Consider the following 22,087-nt stretch of genomic DNA (forward strand, 5'->3'; position numbering starts at 1 on the left):
CGAAAGGTGATCTACAAATTCAGGAGAAGACTTTGTTCCAGAAACTCAGTATTCTGGGGCATCCCCACCACACATGAAACATATCACCCCTATGGTTACATCCTCGAAAGCACAGGGGGGATGTTGTTGGGTAGATCTTGGCTAGTTTTGTGGGAACAAGATACCATCTGGAGAGAACCTTTATACTAGCTTCCACAAGGTTGGAATAAAGGATCCCCTTGTAGAATTGAAAGAAGTTTCTATTCCAGGTCTCTAATTTCCATTGTTGAGAGAAATCCTCCTCCCATGCTAGCAGGAAGGAAGTCTTGGAGCCAGTGGATGAAAGTGCCCTGTATATTACCGTGATTCCTCCCCTCTCCTCATCAGCCTGGCAGCACTATTGTTCGTATGAGGTAAGTCGGGGGCTATGAGCATGTGCTGTCCATAGTTTGTGTAGGAAGTTTGAGATCTGAGCATAGCGAAAGAGTTCCGTCTGAGGCATGTCTAGCTCATTGGTATAAAATGCTTTAGGGTGAGAGCCCATGGGTCTGAGAAAGTGTCCTATTCTATACATTCCCTTATCGATCCACCATCTGAACACTTTTACATTTAGCCCTGGAGGGAATGCCGGGTTTTGGAATAAGTGTTTTAGTGGGGCAATGGGTGATGTCCCAGAGGGCAAAAGAGTGAGAGAGTGTTGGGGACAATATAGAGGGTCTCAATGTTTTAGGGCACCACAATAGATAGTCTAGGGTGTGGAGTGGAACCGCTTGGCGTTCAATGTGTATCCAATCAGGTAATTCTGAGCGGGAGAAAACTGTTGAGATTTGAGCAAGTTGAGCCGCCTGGAAATACCGAAGTAAGTTCGGGAGGCCCAGGCCATCCTCCTCCCTAGTCCGGAATAAGACCGATTTCAAAATTCTGTGACCCCTTCCTCCCCAAAAAAATTTAATAATTTTATTTTGGAATGGTTTTAGATGTGCCCTAACCAGGGGGATCAGAAGTGCTCTAAAGTAGTATAAGAAGCGTGGGAGTAGTGTCATTTTTATCGCATTGATTCTGCCCAGCCAGGAAAGAGATAACTGAGACCACCTGGAGAGATCGATTTCTAGTTTTTGGAATAGCTGGGGTTAGTTAGTTTGATAAAGGAGTTCCACCTTGGAAGTCAGCTTAATCCCTAGATACGTGATGGACTTGTCGCTCCATGGGAATCAGAAGCCCTCCCTAATCCTGGTGAGCAGAGAATCCAGAATATTAATGTTGAGTACCTGGGATTTACTATAGTTGACTAAAAGCCCCAAAACTTTCCCGAAGTCATCCAAGAGCCGGCATATATTAGGGAGAGATATCAGAGGAGATGAGACGAAGAGAAGAATGTCATCAGCGAATAGCGCACATTTATGGGACCTAGAACCACATATAATGCTGTGAATATTTTGGTTATTTCTAATGGCTATCGCTAGAGTCTCGATTGCTTTGGCGAAGATTAGGGGCGAGAGCGGGCATCCCTGTCTGGTGCCTCTGGATATTTAGAAAGATTCTGAGTAAAATTCCTGCAAACGCACCTGGGCCTCTGGGGTGGAATATAGGTCTTGTAAGGTATTGGTGAATGATTCTCCAAATCCCCAGCGCTTCAGAGAACCAAAAATATAGGGCCAGTGAACAGAGTCAAAGGCCTTTTGGAGGTCTAGGGAGAGGAGACAACCCTACCTAGGAGAATCATTGTCCCAGTTTGAGTTGGGAAGGGATACAATATCAATCGCTCAACGGATTTGGTCCGGGCCCTGTCTTCCCGGGATGAATCCCACTTGGTCCTTATTGACATAAAGGCTGATGAAAGAGGATAGGCGGTCCGCAAGGATCTTAGTCAGAATCTTCAAGTCATTATTTATGAGCGAAATCGGTCTGTAGTTAGATACTGAACTAGGGTCTTTCCCTGGTTTAGGGATAACAGTAATATACGCTGAATTACTTGAGTTGTCTAGCCGGTGACCTCGTCGAAGAGGGTTGAAAAAGCGTGCCAGATAAGGTACAAGTGTCGCAGAGAAGGTTTTGTAGTAAGGGACTGAGAGTCCGTCCGGGCCAGGAGCAGATTGTGACTTTAGGTTTTTGATAACTGCGCATAACTCTTCCGACGAGATAGGGGCTTCTAACTTCAAGCGATGTCTGTCTTCCAATCTGGGAATTTGGATGTTATCAAGGAATTTGTCCACCGTGTTTTGGGAAGGGTGCTCGCCCCTGCCATATAGCGATTTGTAGAAGGAATGGAATTCCTCCATAATACGCTGTGGGTTCTGGGATAAAGTTCCACCATTCATTTTAAATTTGGGGAGGGCAAAGGAATGAACCTTCGGTGTGAGCCTACCCGCAAGCATGGATCCTATCTTATCGAGTAGAATCGAGCTCTATTCCAACGCAACCATTTTTCAGCTTTTGTAGTTAAGGCCAAATTCAGGGCCGTGCGGGCCTAGTTCAGAAGTTCTACAGGGACAGACCTAGGATTCACTTTATGTTTTTTGCTAGAGTAGAAAAGTCTTGTTCTAATTTTGCTATCTCGTGTTTTCTAGCCCTGTGTATCTGGGAGGCCAATTGTATGAGTTTTCCCCTGATTACAGCTTTATGAGCTGCCCAGAGTCAGGCAGGTGTAGTGTCGGAGACATCCTTAGTGAGAAAGTAAAGTTCTATTGCGCTTTCAATTTTTTTAGTTCTGATCGGGTCACTCAAGCTGGACTCATTTAGTCTCAAGCGACCGGGTGACCATTGACCCGAGGGGCGCTGCAGAGTTAGGAAAACCATGGAGTGATCCGACCAGACAGAGTCTCTAATGTGTGACTTGGAGGCCAGAGGAGGTGGGAACGAATATGTGATCTATATGCGTAAAGGAGCAGTGAGGGCTAGAGTAATGAGTATAATCTCTCATTGTTGGGTTGATCTCCCTCCAGATGTCAACAAGGCCGTGATCAAAAAAGAGTTTAGCAATACGTAAACTTTGTTTAGTGGGTTCTAGTGGGGAGTCTGCCCGGGGGGCGAGATTTGTCCAGGCCCTGATCAAAAGCAGTGTTGGAGTCGCCTCCAAGTATTACCGTACCTTCCAATAAGGGTGTCAGGGTCCTCAACATTGATGGAAAAAAGGGAATTGACCCTTGTTAGGAGCATAGTATGAGAGGAAAGAGTAGGTATGGTTATCCAGTTCCCCAATGATCAAAATGTACCTGCCCTCCGGGTCTTTATGTTCCGATTTAAGGGAGAATTTACATTTGTGGGAAAAGAGAATGCCCACCCCTTTCGTTTTGTCGTCCGCATTGGCCAGATAAAAGGTAGGAAATTTAGAGTGTATGAATGTCAGGTAGTATTGTTTAGGGAAGTGTGTTTCTTGTAGTAGGGCCACATGTATTTTTTGGGAATGAAAGTATTGTAGAACTTTTCACCTTTTGACCGGGGACTTTAGGCCTTGAACATTATGGGACACCACCTTCAGGGGGTGTGACTCTGGGGAGCAGTTAGCCACAGAAAAGAGGGGAGAAACAAACCAGCACAACAAAGGCACCCACCGTTTCCTCTCAGCAGGCTGCAAAGCATTCCTCCTGCAAAAAGACGGTCTCCAACTTTGCTGGTGTAAGTGGCGGGGCCCCTCCCAAGTCAGTCACTGCAAAAGAACAATTGTTAGAAAGACACAGGTGGAAGGAAGAAAAGAGAGAGGAGAAAGAGCCGAGAAACAAGAGAGTTTCCCGGGGAGTGGAGGATATAGGGTCCTCCATCCTTAAGGTGAACCAAAGAAAGGCTCTCCTCCACGAAGAGGGGAGCAATCCTGTCAAGTGAAGGGTGTAAAACCTGTTCTTCAAGGCAGGATAGGGTGCATGAGCACTACTTCAGCCGAGAAGGCCAATTAAAATCATATATTTTTTTTAGCGAGGACAAAAACAGAGAAAAACAAATCTAGAACCGTAACCTATATAAGATAGACTTCCCGAGTCCTACAATAAAGTTAGAGAGGGATGGGATGAGGGGAATGGGCAGGAATGGTGGAGGGGAAAGGGTAGGGAAGGGGGAGGGAGAGACTAGGGAGGGGTGGTGTAGAGGGGATGGGAATAGGAAAGGTGTGGAAACCATCTGATTCAAGCTAAGTGTGCAGAAGCAATAGGCGTGCAAAAACAGGAACCAGTCCTCCCCCTCCAGTCAGAGTGTTCTGTTCGGTGAAATGGATGAAAACCAGAATAACAAACCCTTAGGGGCGAAGGCCTCATGTGGCTGCCTAAATTGAAACAAGAAAGGGCGCACAGGGTCAATTTAGCCCAGTGAGGTGCGAAAGGAGCCGTCCCTGTACTCAAAAAACTAAAAGGAAGTCCCGGAGACCCAAGCGGCTCATGGTGGAGGAGTGTCCTTGGACTTCTTGGATCTGATGGATTCCCATATTGGTTGTAAAGGGCTGGTAGGTAACTGTCTTATCCACAAGTTGGGAGCAGGTCCAGAAGGCTGGAGATTCGGATCTTGTCTGATGAGGCCCAGCTTCAGTAAAATAATTTCTCCCTCCTGCAGGGAGGCAAACATATAGGGTTTGCCTTTGTAGATGAGCTTGAGTTGGAATGGGAAGAGCCACCAATATTTGATTTCTTTTTCTATCAATATGTTGAGCAGTGGTTTGAGGGCTCTTCTCTTCTGAATGGTGGACGGAGATAAGTCGGCGAAGATTTGGAGCTCATGGCCCTGGAATGAGAGCTTAGACATGGCTCGTGATTTGCGCATCCCCTCTTCCTTAACAGTATAGAAGTGTGGCTTCACCACAATGTCCCTGGGGAGGCCGTCAGACCTTGGGGGCCGCAGGGCCCTATGAGCTCGGTTGAGCTCCAGCCTGTGAAGAGGGATATCAGGAATCAGTTCCTTAATGAGTGACCGAATTGTGTCAGGGACATCCCTGTAGGACTAAGGGAGACCCCTAACCCTAAAGTTGTAGCGCCTGTTCCTGTTCTTGAGTTTGTCAATTTTAGCATTGGCTGTCTCGAGTTGATCCTGCAGGGTCTGGATGCAGTTAGTATTTTGGTTTGTTCTTGCAATGGTGGTTTCTAAATGGTTTTTAACTAGTACAATACGGGAACCTATGGTGTGGAGGTCTGTCTTAATGTCATTTGTAATCTTGGTGGCTATATTATGTAAGCCCCTGTCCAGGAGTTCAGCAAATTTAGTGAACATACCTGCTACTGACACAGGAGAAACCAGGTCTGAATCCCCAGGCTGTAGTAGCTGCTCGGGGGGGGGGGGCGGCTTCCATGGGGGAGAGACCCAGTACCTCCAGGGTCTGATCCAGCAGGCATTCTGTGGAGGCAGGGGAGACAGGACCCAGGGCAGCTGTACTCACTGTGAGGCCGAGCATCTGTGAGTGGGATGAGGCTGCGGCCGGAGTGCCAGGTAGGCGATCCTGGGCTGTGTGAAGTGGAGCGGCCGCCATCTTGGGACTCGCGGCCCACTCGTTCTCTGTCCCAGAGGAGTAATTCAGGCTTCTCCTCATGGTCCCTGAGTGCATCGGGGTAGTCTGCGGGGTGTCCGCTATCTGCGCGGGGGGGCGATATGTGCGGAGAGCGGGGGTGCTCATGACGCTGGAGGTCTCGGTCGGCTTGAGTGGCACAGAGCTCACTGACTTGACTAGGCATCCATGTCAGGAGCTGCCACGCATGCGCCCTCCAGAGGAGGATTTTTGACTGCATTAGGCATACAGGGTTAAAGTGATTTTAAACTATGTGACTGTACATGTATCCCCTCCGGGCAGTCTGCCATTCACTACAGTGGATTTGTTTTTTAAAAATGAAAAAGTTAAAGGGGTTTTCCACCCATTTTGTAAGTTTATTAAAAGTCAGCAGCTACAAAAAGTGTAGCTGCTGGCTTTCAATAAACCGACACTTACCTGCTCCACGGTTCCAGCTCCTCGCCGGACGGGGCTCCGCTCCTCGTCCCCCCTCGCCGGCCGGCGTCTTCATGCTCATTGTGGGCACCCGGCCGTGACAGCTTGCGGCTTCACGGCCGGACACCCACTGCGCATGCGCGAGCGGCACTGCGCATGCGCGAGCGGCGCGGCCCGGCGAGGCGCCGTCTGATTGGACAGACGATCGCCGAGGACCTGTCAAGTGTCCTGGAAGATCGCCTACAGCAGCCCCCTCTTGTAGGTGATTAAGCTTAATCGCCTAGGCGATTAGGCTTAATCGTCTGCCCGGAAGGAGGAAGTGGGACAGGAAGTCCCACTCCTCCTGAAGCCCCCACTCCCCCCCCAAAAAAAATTACATGCCAAATGTGGCATGTAAGGGGGTGAGGAGTGGGATAAGCGGAAGTTCCAAATTTGGGTGGAACTCCGCTTTAAATAATTTTAATTTTTGTCACACCACAGTGCAGTCACATGATCTCCCTGTGCTAGCCCACCAAGATCTATGGAGAGAAGCCCTATGGTCAGCTGATGACACAGGGGAATCTCGGCCCCTCCCGCCTCTCTCCATAGATCAGGACCGGTTAGCACAGGGGATCACGTGACCACACAGCTGGGTGTGACACAGCGGTGTGACAAAAGGTATTTAACCTTTTCATTTTTAAAACAACAAATCCACCGTAGTGAATGGCAGCATGCTCGTAGGGGATGCTTGTATATTAGCTGTCTTATGCAGCTGAATAGCGGTGGGTAGGAGAGCAGCTCTCATGATGACAGGGAGGGAGGGGGAGAGAGCACTAATGCTGCGTACACACGATCATTTTTCGGCATGAAAAAAACAAAGTTTTTCGGCATGTAGAAAAAACGTTGTTTTTTCCAACTTCATCATTAAAACGACATTGCCCACACACGATCGTTTTTAAAAAATTGTCTAGCAAAGCATGGTAGCGTACAACACGTACGACGGCACTATAAAGGGGAAGTTCCATGTGGATGAAGCCACCCTTGGGGCTGCTTTAGCTGATTTCCTGTTAGTAAAAGACAATTCACGCTTTTCTGTCTGTTACAGCGTGATGACTGTGAATACTCCACGAGCGCTCCCGTCTTATAACTTGCTTCTGAGCATGCGCAGGTTTTTAACGTTGTTTTAGCCCACACACGATCATTTTTAACAACCCGAAAAACGACATTGTTTAAAATGTTGTTAAAAATGCAGCATGTTTTTAAGAACCCGAAAAATTATGTGAAGCCCACACACGATCATTTTAAATTACATTTTTTAAAAACTTTGTTTTTTTCATGAAGAAAAATGATTGTGTGTATGCGGCATAAGATGTGGATGATGGAGGCACAAAAAACTGACCACGATAATCAGGGCTCAGCAGCCCTGATTACTGTGATCGGCAGAGGCAGGGGAACACAGGAACTGGCAGGATCAGTCAGGTTTTTTACAAGATAGGAAGGGAAAAATTACATAGCACAAGCACTGTGCTATACACAGCATTCTTTAAAGGAACAGGATCTAATTTTTTTTTTAGGGTTACAAGCACTTTAACTTCTGTTCATAGCAGAAGTTCAGAAATCTTTATTGCTAAGGCAACTAAGGGGGGATCTGTGAATAATGATGATGATTGAAAGTCAAAATTCATGTCTTCTATTCTTCTATTCTGGAAGCTTCACAGTGTAATTTTCCATAACAGTCTCCTTCATGCCACCCCCTTTTACCACAGGCTTTATTGCAGCTACGTAGCCTGCTAGATGATTAGCTTCACAACTCAGAAGAGGTAAAATCTATTTACACATCACATCTGTTACAGAGATGTTTTCAAATTACGGAGTTTCTTTTTTTTTTCTTCTTTTTTGCATGCTTTAATTATAATGAAGAATCATTCACTGGTTACATTGCAGTGCATACTTTGACATCATTTTGATAGTTTACAGAAATTCAAGCAAAATGTTGATTACAGAATACCACTTGAATACCAAAATGTACTAGATAGGCTCTAAAATACAGTAGTGTCACTTGCCAGAAAGGACTTTAGAGAGCCATGTAAAGAGAGTGTCTGAAGAACCGTAGCCAACAATGTTTGAATCGCTTTTAAAATATTTAAGGGAGGAAGGAACTGGGGATGGAATAGCATTGGAGGGGAAATGGTTAATGGGCAAGAACAGAAAGATCTAATGAGGTGACTTCCAGTTTTTAGCTGAAGTGTATATTCTCTAAACATTTAGGCTGCATTCACACCTGGAAAACATGCTACAATGCCCAACACGCTTACAGTGCCATTATTTCTTAATGGTACCCCATTAGACGAAAGTAGCAGTCTGTCAAGCATTTTCTGCTTGACAAAACACACAAAGAACATGTTTGGTCCAGTGCCAAAATGTGTTAATCCAGCTTCTTTGGTGCATCCATGTTCTGTCGCACCCAAAACATGTGACATAAAATGTGTTGCTATGCTCATATGTGAATGTAGCCTAATCATTATGGAAACAATTTAAAAAAGGAGATTTGAACAGGTTGTAATGTTTACAGATATGACACAGAAACACCTTGAACAAACTCACTGAACTTCTAAACTGATAGACATCTCGCAAAATTCCTTATGTTTTCTAACAACAGATTTATTTCCATGCAAGTAATTGCATTTGTCATGCTTTTGTAGTAAAGAAACCTAGAACCTATCTCTCACTTGGTTCCTCCTGCCTGTAGCAGATTTTTGTACTCATTGCTGTACTCCGTTGGGGGGAGATGGACCCCGCCTGCCCAGCACAGCTAGATCCCGTGAGGGGTGCTGGGGATGGCAGATTCCCTCCTCCCTCGGGAGTTTGGATCTTCCGCGATAACTTGCTGAGATACATTTGCTCCTTCTTATCTTCAACATGTAATGTGTCTTTTGTATTATTGCTTTTTCTGATGTTAACAGTTGGCTCTGCCTGCAACTTTGTCAATATATTTTTTTTCTGAATTATTAATAAAAAAAACTATTGAAAGAAAGAAACCTAGAACAAAATGTAAATCAGCAAGATGCATCCAAGAATTGTATAATATTTCAAGAGTATTTTAAAAAAAAACGACTATGACAACATATCAGAATTCTTGTTTCATTTTCATATAAAGAAAAAAGTTGAAATTTAATGGTGGCCACAAACGCTTAGATTTTTTTTTTTTTTCGATTGATGTGTGAATTGATGAAAACAATCAAATCTGCAATCAGATAGATCCCCTGAGAGAGGGGAGGGGGGAACACAGCAGAGGTGGGAGGTGGAGAGCACTGGGGGGCAACAGAGAGCATCGGGGGAGGTGGAGAGCACTGGGGGTGGCAGAGAGCATGGGGGGAGGTGGAGAGCACTGAGGGGGCAGCAGAGAGCATGGGGGAGGTGGAGAGCACTGGAGGGGCCGGGAGCACGAGGAGGCAAAGAGCATGGGTGAGGTGAGGTGGAGAGCCGAGGGGGGGGGGGCAGCAGAAAGAAGCAGGAGCAGTGGGGGCAGCTGCATATAGAACAATTATTCTCTCCATCTTCCTCCTGCAGTCTCCTCTACCTCTTGCAGGCCACAGGCATTCCGACACTGCAGGAGGAAGATGGAGAGAATGTTTGTTCTATATTATGCAGCCGCCCCCACTGCTCCTCCTATCCAGGTTACAGGGGACTACACTCACGTTTTCTGTTTTCTGGAACTTCACAACAGAACAAGGCATCTGCTCTGGCTCCTCCCCCTTTACAGTCACGCCCCCCAGCTTTGATGGATGATACGGCCGTAAAGAGGCCAAAGTAGTCTTATCTAGCTCCTCCCCACGGCGCCGATGGCTGAGCTTAACTGGCAGCCGGGTGGCCGCGGAGAGGCTGCATGAGAAGCGCGGGTTTAAAGAGCAGCCTGGCGGCCCCAGTGGCCGTGACCCACCGGGCAAATGCCCGGTTTGCCCTATGGCCTATCTGGGCCTGGCTGACGCTGAATATTATCGATCATTTTGCATCATTTGGCAGCACTGCAAGATACTCTGCTAATATTATTATGAGAATAGTACAATTCTATGCCAGTTGAAAATAGATAGAGATTTACCGCTGGAATCTCCAAAAATAAACTTTATTGGAGACTGCTCAGGCTGAGCACAGTGGGAGGGGCCTAAAGGGCCATAGCTAAATAAAACCTGAGCTTACTCCCCTTATACATAGCACACATAAGCCACAGTAATTTTACCAACACAATATGCTTTAATGACTGCACCACACGCAAAAGAAACCTAGGTGCATGCACAGAGGGCACGCCTGAACTGAACCGTGCCCTAGTTTGACTGTTCCCTCCCCACTCTTCTGCTGGTCTGCCCTCACACACACAATCCAGGAACGCTTACATCAACCTCTGCCAACCTAACCATATTGTTCACTGCTTCTGTGTTCAGTGTTAGACTAAGACACATGCTTGGTTTACTCGGCAAGAACCAGCAAGAAAACCACTGGCAGAGCTTTCTGCGGAGTAAACCGAGAGTGTGTACGAGGCTTTCAGGTTTCTCGACAAGAAAACTGCCCAGAATCTAGACAAGAAAAATAGAGAACATCACCGCGCACTTGCCTTTCAAGAGAACCGCGGTTCTTTTGAAAGGAGAGTCTGTACACTCGGGCGGCAAGAGATTATTGCCAAGAATCTCGTCGGGAAAAGCGATGTTTTTTTCCTGACAAGATTCTTGCCCGTGTGTACAGGGCTTTACCCGTACAAGCCCACCCGTCTGACTCTGCAGAAGAATTCCAAGGGAAGGGATAAAGGCTTGGGACACCGCTGTCTTAAGGGAAAACTGGCTACATGCAGGGCTGTCTTAATGAGAGGGCACACCTGGGCAATGCCCAGGGGCCCCAGCTGCATGGGGGCCCCTGCATTTTTCCAAAGCAGCTGGTCCTTGAGCTAACGCTGCCCCAAAATTGGGGGCCCCATGGTGGCACTGAGAGTGATGGATGCACAGGGGAGGCAAGCTGGTAGCGGTGCAAAGGGGCCATAGTGATGGGGAGGCATCAATCTAGCAGATATATTATATGCACAGAACAGCTTTGTTACTTTATATATGTAGTATTTTCCCACTGTTTCTTTGCTGTACAGAATGATTGTTCATGTCATGTAGTTAATGCAGAGCTCCACCCAAAAGGGGAAACTCCGCTTGTCTGCCTCCTATCTTCTTGATATCTGTTTACCTGCACTGTCTTCATTGTAGGGGCCCCAGATCATTACTTTGCCAGGGGCCTATGATGCTATTAAGATGGCCCTGGCTACATGTGGCAGTCCCCCCCTTGTAAGTCCCCAGTAGTGCTGCCCTACTCACACTGGGCCCTGACCCAATTCAGCCATGGTCATAAGGCAGCTGCATGCAGAGCGGTACTGCATAACAAAGAAGTTCCTATATAAACGCCACTACTCCCCAGTCTCCTCTGGATGATTGGCAAGAGACCTCTCTCCACAACATGATCCTTTTGCTTCAACCAACGCATTTTGGGCAGGTGAAACAAAGGGACTGCTGTGTGACAAAAGGTATTTAGCCTTTTAATTTTTAAACAACAAATCCACTGTTGTGAAGGGCAGCATGCCTATAGGGCAGGGATATGCAATTAGCGGACCTCCAGCTGTTGCAAAACTACAAGTCCCATGAGGCATAGCAAGACTCTGACAGCCACAAACATGACACCCAGAGGCAGATGCATGATGGGACTTGCAACAGCTGGAGGTCCACTAATTTCATACCCCTGCTATAGGGAATACTTGTATATTAGCTGCAGTATGCAGCTGAATAGTGGCGGGAAGGGTGGGCAGGAGAGACGCTCTTGTGATGACAGGGAGATAGGGAGAGGGAGGGAGAGGACAGAGGAGAACTGCGGATGATGAAGGCACGTAAACTGACCACAGTGTCAGGGCTCAGCAGCCATGATTACTGTGGTCAGCAGAGGCAGGGGGACACAGGAACTGGTATGATCAGCCAGCTTTTTTACAAGATAGGAAGGTAAACATGAAATAGAACAAGCACTGTGCTATACGGCATGCCTTTAAGGATCCACTGATTAGACTGCACTAATGGGCTGTGCTGACAGATTCACTTATGGCATAACTAATGGGCTGTGCTGACAGATCCACTGATAGTGGCACTAAGGGGTTGTCCTGACAGATCCACTGAGGGGCTTTTTGACAGATCCACTGATGGACTCTATGACATAACCACTGACAGGCTGTGTGACAGATCCACTGATGGGATGTATGACAGATCCACTGACGGCTGTATGACAGAACCACTGATGGGCTGTATGACATATACACTGAGGGGCTGTATGACATATACACTGAGGGGCTGTATGACAGATCCACTGATGGGCTGTATGACAGATCCACTGACGGGCTGTATGACAGATCCACAGACGGGCTGTATAACAGATCCACTGATGGGCTGTATGACAGATACACTGATGGGATGTATGACAGATTCTTTTTATTGGAGGGCATTTTGTGCACTTTAATATGTGTGGCAAGGGTTAAACTCAATCTTCCCCTTCCAGGTACAGCGAGTAACCACTGTATGTTTGCACTTGTGACCAACTGAGATTAGACACAGCTGATCACGTGGTAAAAAGTCAATTTCATTGGCTGTTTACCCTGATCGGAGATGGGCTGTGTACTGCGGACACGGCTCATCACCCATCACCATGATACGGGCCCCCGGGGGTGCGCATTAGATGCGCATCCTGAAGGACGTCATAAGATTTCCACTTAGGATGGGAAAGCCCCTGCCTGACCATCAATGTGCTATTAGCAGGGAGGAACTAAAGGTGGAATAGCAAGGGAAGGAAAATGGCTAATAGACAAGTACAGGAAGATCTAATAAGGTGATTTCCACGTTTTATTTAGTCTGCATTCACACCTAAGCATAGTAGAAACAACTAGCAAAAAACGTCTTAATGCAAACAGCAGTTTGTCAAGCATTTTGTGCCCAACAAAACACTCAAATTCACAAAAACACAGTGCGCCAAACATGTTTGCCTCAGTGTCAAAATCTGGTAATCCAGCTTCTTTGGTGCATTCAAGACAGTGGCCTGTCACACATGTGACATAAAATGTGCTGCTATGCTCAGATGTGAATGTAGCCTAACAATTTACAAAAGGAGATTTGAACGGATTGTAATGTTTACAGATATCACACAGAAACACCTTGAGCAAACTCACTGAACTTCTAAACTGATCATAAACTGATAGACAGTCTTGTAAAAATTCTTTAAGTTTTCTAACAACAGATTTATTTTCATGCAAATAATTGCATTTGTCATGCTTTGTTGAGAGGAAACTTAAAACAAAAAGTAAATCAGCAAGAAGCATGCAAGCATTTTATAATATATAAATAGTATATTAAAACACATGACTAATCAGAATTCTTGTTTAATGTTCCTATAAAATAAAAAGTTTAAATTTATTGGTAGCCATAAGCACTTTGATTATTTTTTTTTTTATCTGATCGATGTGTGAATTGATGAAAACAATCAAATAGCCATATCTTCCCTTCCTATTTAGACTCAATTTTGATTGGATTTTTATCAAACTGAGCTGATTGGCTGTGGCAGAAAATTATCGATTATTTTGAATCAATCGCCAGCACTGAGATACTTTGCTCATGAATATAAATGTATTTCGATCAAACCAATTATGAGATAGCAAGGGGGAAACAGAGATGTGATCGATTACTTAAGTTACGATCCTATCTGAACTATTGATCGTAATTCAATTCACCGTGTATAGCATGTCAATCGAATATGTTGCCAGCTATCGACTGATTATTCCTATTGGATGAGATTGATCTGATAAAAAACAATCGTTCATTGAAATGTGTATGGCTACCGTAAGAGGCCATTCACACCTATGCATTGTGTTTAAGTGCAGTAAAACATATGTTTAATTAATGCTAGGTTCTTATCTAAGGAGGTTGTGGTTGATGTGTTTTTCCAGTGCATTTGTGGTGCGTTTTTGAACACACGTTTTTGAAGCATTTTGCTATTTATTTATATTTTGGCTAATAGGAAAGTATAATAGTTCTGTTCATGAAGTGCAACTTTGATGCAACTTTACACTCTCTAGCACTCAAGCAGCATCAATGCTGCATCAAAGTTGTGCATGAACCTTTATTTGTCCAAAATCGCATGTTAGGGTTAGAATTAAGAGACAGCATTGGGTTTAAATGTTAGGGTTAGGGTAAGGGTTAGGGTTAAAGATTAGGGGTAGGCTTAAATGTTAGGGTTATGGGCTCGGGTTAGAGCTAAAGGGTTGGTCTTAAATGTTAGGATTACAGGCTAGGGTTAGGGTTAAAGGATAGGGTTAAGTGGTAGGGTTATGGTCAATGGCTAAGGTTCGGGTTAAGGTCTAGGGTTAGGGTTAAATATTAGGGCTAGAGTTAAGAGCAAGGGTTAAATACTAGGGTTAGGCTTTAATGTTAGGGTTAAGGGCTAGGGTTAGGGCTAAAGCCTAGGGTTATGGTTAAATGTTAGGGTTAAGGGCTAGGGGTAGGGTTAAAGCATGGGTTTAGGGTTAGATGTTAGGGTTATGGTAAGGGCTAAGGTTACGGTTAAGGGCTAGTTTTGAGGTTAAAGGCTGGGGTCAAGGTTAAATGTTGGTGTTAAGGGATAGAGTTGAGGTTATATGTTAGGGTAAGAGTTATTTTTTGGGTTAGCAGTAATTGTCACATCAAAGTGGTGCAGGAACCTTAATATGTCCAAAGTCCCATGTTAGGGTTAAGATTAGGGTTAAGGTCTAGGCTTAGGGGGTTAAATATTAGTTAGCATCAAAGTCATACTCCATGAACAGAACTGTCATATTTGCATGGTAGTCCAACACATTGATACAATAGGGGACAATGTACTCGCACTGCAGCAGATAACAGCACACATGCCAATGAGTGGTGGTGGCTTGCCATGGAAAAATGGTGCACCCCTTTGTGCTGCATTGTGGTGCAGTAGTAGCCCATTGATTCCACCACAATGCACAATAATGCACAATACAGTTCGAGCTAAAGGAGCTGGTGAGAGTGATATCTAATCCGTACACCTCGGGTCCGCCGTGACCACACTACAGTATATACTACTACAGACGTTTTCTTCGAGAGCTGCTTGCTGTGATTTTACTTGCCGGCTTTGAAGTGATGTGATGTGAGTGTAATGGTTGAAGTTTTTCACATAGCGTTTTATTTTACAATATTACACTATTTGGAGCACTTTTTATTTACATGTGGAGAGATCCTATTTACATGTGTAACATTACCCCCAGAGGAGATGCTGGTTTTTTTGGGTGGCACATTTACCTTGTGGCTCCCCCAAATTCCATGGGGTGAATGATGCGTATTGCATTTAGTAGAAGTAAAGGAATGTCCTCAACAGGTGCTCTTTGCTGTGCTCTTTATTACCCAGCTGGGTAAAAACAATAAACTTGTGGTGAGGAAAGTAAAGTTGAAGAAGAAAGGAGAACTGCAGATTCAGGCATGATGATAGGGAAACAGTCCTGCTCCCAAGCGTAACACTTTCTGCACCACTCCTATGTGATTGGGTCTAGCGTACCCGGACAGGTCTCTCTCACTGACCTGGCAGCCAGAGTATCACTCGAACATTTGTAGGATAAAGTCTCTGCCACAGACCCTCCTTGGTGAACGTGAACTTGAGGAAAATTCTCTGCCACAGACCCTCCTTGGTGAAAGTCAGGGAAACACCTCTGACACAGGCCTTCTCTGATTTGTAGTTGCGGAGCTAGTCCTCCTTAAATGAATTGCACCTGGATCTCCTTCAGCTTGTTGCCCAGGTACCGACTGACAGGTGATCAATCCCTCAGCGTCCGGCTTCCTTGATCCCTGGTGGTTTGTTGGGGCCCTTTTGGACCGCCAGCCTCTCAATGGCACTCCTCAGACGGACTCCCCACCGAACAGCAATACAGCTTGGGATCCTCAAAGGTGGGAACCCAGTCGCACACTGGGTCCCCGTCACTGTTCAGATGCTCCAGGCCATCATGGTCCTGGAACCAGGAACACCACTTGGCACGCACGCCCCGGCAAGGTAGGCCATAACACCGGGGCAACGTGATGTGGTCACCCTTAAGGTGGGTGCCACACTCGAGGAAGAAGACCCAGAACCAATGGCGTTTGACTCATAAATACCCCTCCCCAGCATGAACAGCGAGGCCAAACCCTGCTGATTGGCTGCTGGGAAAGAGCACACAAACCTTGACTCCACTGCTGCCACCTGCAGCACTGGGGCTGGAAGAACACCCCAGCGCAACAGAATGTGCCCACAGCATAGCCAAGCTGAGACAGAGGCCCTGTTTTGCACATAACAATTAGGATCAGAGTTTAACTACTCTCTGATCTACCTCTAACTTTAACCAGTTCCCGACGGCCGTACGACTTTGTACGGCCGCAGGGTGGCTCTGAATCTCTGGGAGGCCGTCTTTATACGGCCGCCCCTTTCCTCGTTCCCCGCGCGCTCCCGAGCGCGGATCGGGGAACTACTGTACTGGACGTGTCCCTTGGACACAGCCAATTACAGATCGCAGTAAATAGTCAATCACAGCAGCTATTTACAGCGCGATTCTGTGGCCAATGAGAGATGATCTCAAATGTAAACATATGAGATCATCTCTCATTGCCGGCTCTCCCTCCTCACACAGACATGGCGTGTGAGGAGGGAGAGACAATCTGTGAGTGATACATAGTATTGCAAGTGTTACAACCTGTAAAAAAAAGTGTTACAAAGTGCCCAGTACCCAATCAGTGCCCAGTGATACCTGTGCCACCAGTGTCCATCTGTGCCACCAGTGTCCACCTGTGCCACCAGTGTCCACCTGTGCCACCAGTGCCCACCAGTGCCCACCTGTGCCGAGTGCCCACCTGTGCCGAGTGCCCACCTGTGCCGAGTGCCCACCTGCCGCCTCAGTGCGTATCAGTGCCCACATGTGCCACCTCATCAGTGCGCACATGTGCCACCTCATCAGTGCCCACCTGTGCCACCTCATCAGTGCCTACCTGTGCCACCGCATCAGTGCCCACCTGTGCCACCTCATCAGTGCACATCTGTGCCGCCTCATCGGTGCACATCAGTACCCATCTCAGTGCCCACCTGTGCCGCCTCATTAGTGCCATCTGTGCTGCCTCAGTACCATCTGTGCCGCCTCATCAGTGCCATCTGTGCCGCCTCATCAGTGCACATCTGTGCAATCAATCAGTGCACATCTGTGCTGCCTCATCAGTGCACATCTATTCCACCTCATCTCTGCCACCTCAGTACCTATCTCTGCCACCTCAGTACCCATCTCTGCCACCTCAGTACCCATCTCTGCCCATCTGTGCCACCTCAGTGCACATCTGTGCCACACACCTGTGAAGTCGCCAGCAACAATGTCAAAACGTCTCTTTTCCGCCGAGCAGGCATATGAAATTATTTCCGTGGCTGACGAGAGCAACGGGGAGCTCTCTTCTTCCGATTCCCATTTGGATTGCGATTCGGATGTAGACTACGAGCCAGTCTACAGCAGTGGAACCGAGACAGGCTCAGAGGGGGAAGATAATTAGCCCGCCAAAAGAAGGCGCTCTGGTTCCAATCTTCTTCTGTACCTAGATTATTTGATAGACACTACCCTGAGGTATACCATGCGCCAAATCCTAATTCTAAGTCCAAAGGTGTGTCTATCCTGCTGCATAAACATGCAAACTTTAAAGTGTCCCAGCAATACACGGACCCTAAGGGGTGATTTTTGTTCCTTAAGGGAATGTGGCATAATAGAGAAATTACCTTGGCAAATGCTTACTTCCCTAATTCAGGCCATCTTGCATTTTGTCGTCACTTAATAGACGAACTAAAGGGCTTTGCCACTGGCTGTATTATTTTAGGAGGGGATTTTAATATTCCATTGTTACCCCTACAGGATACCTCTAATGGCAGGTCTAGCATTTCATATTCTATTATACAGAAAATTAAATCACAGCTGAATTCTTTGGCCTTGGTGGATGCTTGGCGCCTGGTATACCCGACGGGCAGAGATTATACGTATTATTCCCCGTTGCACAAAAAGCATTCTCGTATTGATTATGTGTTTATTTCGCAACGTGACTTACCTTTGCTCCAGGCAGCCAATATAGGCATACAATCCCTTTCGGATCATTGTCCGGTATCGATCTCTCTTTCACAATCAGATAGGCCTTCTAGACCATGCAGCTGGCGGTTAAATTCCACCTTATTGACGGATCCCTCTACCTGCCAACAAATTCACGAGGCGCTTATTATTAATATTATATATTATATAATTATTAATTATATTTTCAGCTTAATAGTACAGAGGATATGTCACCTCTGACAATTTGGGAGGCCCATAAGTGCGTCCTTCGCAGCGAACTTATGCGCCTTGGCTCTCTTAAGAAAAGAGAAGCTGAAAAAGTTACTTTGTCATTGGCGGAAAAAATTGCCTCTTTGGAAAGCCAACATAAACAGTCACATTTGGAAGCGCTCTTGTCGGAACTGTTAAAGATGCCGGAAAAACGTAACTCCTTACTTAATCTTAAAGCAAAACGTATTCTCTATTTCAAGAAGGGCTTTCACTATGAACATGGGGATAAGTGTGGCAAATTTCTTGCGAAAACCCTTAAAACAATTTCTCATGCACATTCTATTCTCTCCATTAAGAATTCTAAGGGTCAACTTATACAAAAAACTGACCAGATCGCGTCACAATTTCATGCTTTTTATACCAAGCTTTATAATCTCCCCTCGATACATAAACCTGCAGAGCTTCAGGGAAATAGAGAATCCATTCTACGAGAATATATCGTGGAGAGTGGCATGCCTACTTTATCTTCGGCTGAGAGTGATTCCTTGGAATCGCTGATCTCAGAAGAAGAACTTATGGTGGCAATTAAGACTCTAAAACCGGGTAAGAGCCCAGGCCCGGATGGGTTTACGGCCCATTACTACAAAACTTTTATAGACATCTTGAAAGCTCCCCTACTCCGTGCCCTGGAACATATCCGAATTTTTTCATCAAACTCAAGCTCTTTCACGACGGCATATGTAACATTGATCCCAAAACCAGCAAAGGACCCTAGTGATTGTACAAGTTACAGGCCGATTTCATTGTTGAACTTGGACCTAAAAATACTGGCGAAATTATTGGCATCTAGACTGACACCTCTCCTCCCAAAACTTATAGGCCCAGAACAGGTGGGATTTATGCCAGGAAGGGAAGCACGGGATAATGTCATAAAAGCCCTTAATCTGGTTCATTACGCACATACCCGGGGAATTGAGGGCCTTCTCCTGTCAACTGACGCGGAGAAGGCCTTCGACCGTGTCGCCTGGGACTATATGTTTGCTACTTGCAGACATATCGGGTTGGGATCGCACATGATGGCATGGATATTGGCCCTATATCATAAACCTCGGGCACAGCTTAAAATCAACGGCACCCTCTCAGAAGCAGTGAATATAAACAATGGCACAAGGCAGGGATGTCCTCTTTCCCCTCTTTTATTTATTCTATCATTGGAACCTTTTATTCGCACAGTCAATGCAAACCCGGAGGTACAAGGCTTCCAGATAGGCCAGCGGGATTATAAAATGGCAGCATACACGGACGATCTTTTATTTTTTTTGACACGGCCTCATGATTCAATTCCGAATCTTTCTAAAGCCTTTAAAATTTTCAGTTATATATTTAATATGAAAATTAATGACTCTAAATCGGAAGCTCTTAATCTTACACTGTCACCTGATTCCTTAGAGAGTGCACGTTCTTCCTGCTCGTTTAAGTGGGTAACTTCATCTATTACCTATCTAGGAATCAAATTGGCGGCTAATTTTGGGGATATTTATAACATTAATTTCCTTCCTCTGCTTAAAAAAATCCAAGTAGATCTTAAAGGCTGGTCCTCTAGACCCTTCTCCTGGTTTGGCAGAGCTGCCATACTGAAGATGGTAATCCTGGCCAGAATCCTATATCATTTCCACTCTCTACCTATCCCACTCGCAGGTCTTTTTTTTAAACGACTTCAGGCTATTGTACGCACTTTTATCTGGAAGGGGCAAAAACCTTGAATAAAGTTGGACACGCTTTCAAAACTTAAGGAGGAGGGGGGTATAGGCCTGCCTGATTTTAAACTTTATCACTCCGGGATACATCTAGCCAGAATTATGAACTGGAACTGTCACAGGGGGCAGAAGGATTGGGTTACACTGGAGGAAGCATCTTCCACATTACACCTTAGATTCCTACCTTGGATTCCTTGGGGGAAACTTCTGCAGAGTTTGCAGCGGCATCCCTTGGTGGGGTCCACGCTTAGAGCGTTTCATAAGATGATGAAATATCATAAACTGTCCACATGTCCCGGTCCGCTTACCCCAATCATTCGTAATCCGGACTTCATGCCTGGGATGGACCTGCACTTTTCTGCACCCACTGACCAATCGATGCCCCTCTTAATGATACATTGTATAGAGGCTGACACCTTAAAATCCTTTGTTTCTTTAAAACGAGATGTAAACCGCCAGAGCTCCTTTTCATTTTGGACGTACCGTCAGCTGCATAACTACACACAGGTTTCCCAGATCAAAAAACAGTTTTTTAGACCGATAACTCCCTTTGAACAAATTTGCCTGGCTGGAGCTCTGGTCTTAAGATCCACTTCTCTTACGTATTCCTGGCTCCAACTAGACAGGGGGGGGATAACTTCCGGAATACGAACACAATGGGAAAAGGCGCTAAAAATAAGCTTTACTGATAAGCAATGGAAACGTGCCTGCATTTTCGCCCATAAGTATTCGATTGGCACGAGATTGCAGGAGATGTCGTATAAACTTTTAACACAATTGTATGCCACTCCGGATAAAATTAAAAAATGGTACCCGCTGACATCGGATTCTTGCTGGAGATGCGAGCAAGACCAGGGCACCATTATGCATATTTGGTGGGAGTGTCCCCGCTTGAGACCTTTCTGGGATAAGGTGTGTGAACTGATCAAAGCCATCACGGATACTACAATTTTCCATACACCCGCATGTTGTTTACTTCATATCGCGGATTGCTCCATGCAGCATTACAAAAAATCTTTGACTAGATATCTCCTGAATGCAGCGAAAGTCTTGGTTCCCAGGCATTGGAAATCGAAAGATATTCCCTCCATCCCTGAATGGTTTAGCTCCATAGAAAATATTTACCATATGGAAGAAACTGTTGCCATTGCAAGGGAAATGTCGGAAAAATTTAATCAGACATGGTCACCCTGGGTGGCGTTCAGGCGTTCTGATCAGTACTCACAATTAGATATGGGATGAGAGTGCTGTTTTGGCGTTGATTGTTTTTTTTTTTTTTTCTTTACACTCCTTGGTATGTTGAGACCTTAGTTAGTTTGTGCATCACAGTGTCATTCCCTCCCTTTTTTCTTTTTTTTTCTCCTCCCTTTTTTTTTCCTCCTTTAGTATTAGCTAGTATTGGGTAATATCCTAGGTGGTGATGTTTTCCCTTTGCTTTCTTTTGTTATAAGACATAAAAGTTGCTTATTGTCAGATATATTTTGATTATGTGTTTTGAGTGGTACTTAGGTACCCTGGCTGTATTTTCTATTTTGATTTTCTTTCTCTAATAAAAAAATAATTAAGAGACAGGCTCAGAGGGGGAAGAAAATTAGCCCGCCAAAAGAAGGCGCTGTGGTGAGGAGGCAGTGGCATCCACCAGCCCCGTCATGCCATCCACCAGCCCCGTCATGCCATCCACCAACCCCCTTCATGCCATCCACCAGCACCGAAGTGCCATCCACCAATACCGAAGTGCCATCCACCAGCACCGCAGTACCTCGGCAGCAAAGGCCAAGGACCCATGCAAGTCTTCCCTATGCCCTTCAGTACCCCTTGTGGCTTCCTCCAAATTCCGGAGAAGCCAACATTCCCCCTTTCACTGCCCAGTCAGGAGTCCAGGTGAACACGGTCAATTTTTTCCCAATTCATTTTTTTGATTTATTTTTTACTGAGGAACTGCTATCTAGCATTGTGGCCCAGTGCAACTTATATGCCCAACAATTTATTTCCAACAACCCAACATCGTCTTATGCCCGTCCCTTCAATTAGAGAGACCTAACAGTGGAGGAGTTCAGGATTTTTTTAGGCCTCACCTTTTGCATGGGACTCAACCCAAAAAACTAAAAGCATTCTTTTTGGTCA

This window comes from Rana temporaria, chromosome 3 (genome assembly GCF_905171775.1).
Source record: "Rana temporaria chromosome 3, aRanTem1.1, whole genome shotgun sequence".
Taxonomy (NCBI): domain Eukaryota; kingdom Metazoa; phylum Chordata; class Amphibia; order Anura; family Ranidae; genus Rana; species Rana temporaria.